General features: G+C 46.4%; 1 protein-coding gene across 2 annotated transcripts in view; it reads left to right on the top strand.

The window, feature by feature from the left end:
• Nucleotides 1–34: 34 nt before the first annotated feature.
• The window catches only part of MPHOSPH9 (M-phase phosphoprotein 9), a 65,190-nt gene continuing 62,198 nt past the window's right edge, over nt 35–3,026 (top strand). Inside the window, exons 1-2 of one of the 2 annotated variants that reach the window (XM_043981752.1) lie at nt 35–326; nt 1,155–1,294. The gene's annotated coding sequence lies outside the window, so the exon portion shown is untranslated. The remainder of the gene's footprint in view (nt 327–1,154; nt 1,295–3,026) is intronic. The other variant, XM_043981746.1, reaches the window with a different exon arrangement.

Raw genomic sequence — 3,026 nt, 5'->3', positions numbered from 1 at the left:
TCTTTTGATCCGTTGCGCATGGGAGCCGTTGTTGTTCCCGCCTACGTGGATGCGGAAAAGAATCCGAGCAGGCCAATCAGAGGGGGCGGCCGGGGAGGAGCCCCGCCTCTCCTCTGCGGGCAGGTTCCACACGCCCCACAATCAATCCGCTGGGAGTGGGGAGTGGCAACTGCGCGGGCGCGCGCCTCTCCTCCGCCGGGTCCCCCCGCCCCATTTCCAACGCCCGAGCGGCCAATCGCAGGCGGGGCGCTGGGCGCGCGCACTCGACTCAACCGCAGCGCTGGCCGGCTCGCCTGGCCCTTACCATCGGCTGTGGCGCTCACCAGGTAAGGGGTCCCTGGGCTCTAGGGGGTCGGGGATCGGGGGCCGTTCTCCCCAAGGCTCCTGGGGATGGCTAAGAGTCGGCGAACCCCGGGCAGCTGGGGGAAGACCTCCTGTGGGAGTGAGGGGGCCGGAGGCGGGGCGGAGCATTAGCCGCCGCAGTCCAGCCTTCCCACGGCTACCTCACGGTGGGGAGGCGGGGCCTGGGGCACCTTTTCTAGGCCCCCTCCCCGTGCCTCTGAGTGACGTTTCTGCGCTCCAATTGCAAGGCGCCTCCCGAGGGCGTGGCTTGTGGAGGAACCTCCCGGAGGGAGTTCTGAGACCGGTGTGTTCTTCCCGGAGGTAGCGGGCCGGAGCTGTCAGTGTTAGCCCGACTCCCTCCTTTCCTCCGTCTTTCGTCCTGGCCTCGCTCGCCGCGGCTAACTGGACTCTCACTCTTAGCCTCATTCATCAGTCCGCCGTCTCCGTCCCTCTTCCCCTTGGTCTGTGGCCCAACCGTAATGGATGACCCAGGCTGTGGGTGACCCATTGGGCTATTCCCTTCCCCCCTTCCTGCCCGTTCCCACCTCGTGCGCGAGGTCAGCTGGTGGGGAGGTGGTTGATGGCCTCAATTCCTCCCCCCCCCCCCCCATCCCCACTCCTTTTCTCAGGATGAGGCAAAAGCTGATAAACCCGTGCTCTGGGGCTGAGGAAGGAAAAAAACCCACCCCGAGCCAGACCCGTTCCCGGGTCTAGGTTTACAATCTCAGAATTCCCAGGCTGGTTAATTTGGTCAGATTGAGCACCCGGCTATGCGGTTTGACTCCCTTTTTTCTTCTTTGCCTCCTGACTAGAAAAGCACCTTTGAATTTCACCTGGATTCACATCTCCATCCACTGCATCGAGATTACCTCACTGCGAAAGGAATAGCCTGACATGCAGATCCATCTTCTCAGAAGGCTTGTTGTCCAGATCGAAAGCCAACACACAAGAGGCAAGCGGATTTCAGTCCAGATTATTTGATACTCGTGCCTAGTGCAGATGCTGTCTAGGCTTTTTTATTTTTTCTTTTGTAAATATGGTGTTGGTCAGCCAGTGTGATTGCCCGAGCCACTGAGGAGAGATCTGCTTAGCTGGGTTCCGTTCCCCTTTCATTCTTTTATTTGTGCCTTCAGGAAATGTCCCTTTTGTGGGCTGGTGTTCCTGATCATGCCCTCTTTATGAATGAATAGGTCTCAAGGTGAAAAGTGGTTTAAAAAAAAAACTGCATAAAATTGTTGGATAAATTGCAAGAACTTGCATTTTGTAATTCTAGGTTTTAAATCTTGGTTTTGTGTGTTTTCTAAGGACCTGGGGTTACTGAAGGAGAGGGGTATTGCTTGAATTGACATATCAATTTGGCTATTTATTTGCCCCTTTATATGTGTTACAAGAAGCCTTTGATAGAGAAGTAGTTCTAATATGTAGAGCTTAATTAAAGAAACCCAATTATTAATTAAACGGAAGATATGTTTTACAAACGAGTATCTATGCGCAAAACCACAGATAGCAAAACGAGTTACTTTTCCATGTTCCCTGGCTAAAAGTCAACTGTTATTGTTATTTGGTTATATAACAGAATTGTGTCTAGGAAATCGATTTTTTCAAAGAAAATCCAGTAATATCATTAAAAAGGTGATGTCATATTCTAATTCCATTATTTGAAATGTGGATTTATGTGCAAAAATTAAGATGTTTCCAGTCATGGAAGAAGAGGAGATGTATTTAGTAGCTTTTAAGTCTTTTCCATTCTTTTTTTCAGAATCTGTTAGAAACTTAGGACTTTATGCTTCTGAATGTTAGGAACTGAAAATGTCCCTAGATGAAGAAGTACTTGAAAATTAATCGGATTTGGTTTCTTCAAACAATGAAGTCAAGCTACTTTTTCAAATAAGAGAATGTAACCACATTCCTATTAGACATAAACTACGGAAGATTTGGACTTGGTGAAAACTAAACAAGAAACCTTTCCATCTTCTATAGAATCTGATGTCAGAAATACTCATAATTCTGTTGGATATAGCTTAAATAGTAACAGGTAACAATGGAAAAGTGTGAAATTTTTTTTTAAATTAATAAAGTATTTTATTTTTTTTCCATTACCTGTAAAGATAGTTCTCAACCTTTGTTTATACAAGCTTTACAATTTCAGATTTTTCTCCCTCCCTCCCCTTCCTCCCCCCTCCCCTAGACAGCAGGCAATCTGATATAGGTTATATATATATATATATACACATAATAACATTAATCCTATTTCTGCATTAGTCATGTTATAAGAGAAAAAAATCAGAGCAATGATGGAAAACCTCAAAATAGAAAAAAAACAACATCAAAAGAAAAGAAATAGTATGGTTCATTTAGCATCTATACTCCGCAGTTCTTTTTTTTTTTTCCCCCTGGATTTGGAGATCCTCTTCCATCACGAGTTCCCTGGAACTCTTCTGTGCCATTGCATTGGTGAGAAGAATATAGTCCATCACAGTAGGTCAACACTCAATGTTGATGTTACTGTGTACAATGTTCTTCTAGTTCTGCTCATCTCACTCATCATCAGCCCACGCAAGACCCTCCAGGTTTCTCTGAACTCCTCCTGCTCATCGTTTCTTATAGCACAATAGTATTCCATTGTATTCATATACCAAAGTGTGAAATTTTTAAAAAGCTGTTACATATGGTAATATATTAAT

The sequence above is a fragment of the Dromiciops gliroides genome, chromosome 1, assembly GCF_019393635.1.
Source record: "Dromiciops gliroides isolate mDroGli1 chromosome 1, mDroGli1.pri, whole genome shotgun sequence".
NCBI lineage: Eukaryota > Metazoa > Chordata > Mammalia > Microbiotheria > Microbiotheriidae > Dromiciops > Dromiciops gliroides.
The sequence above is the reverse complement of the archived record's forward strand: the minus strand, read 5'-3'. Positions and strand labels throughout refer to the sequence as shown.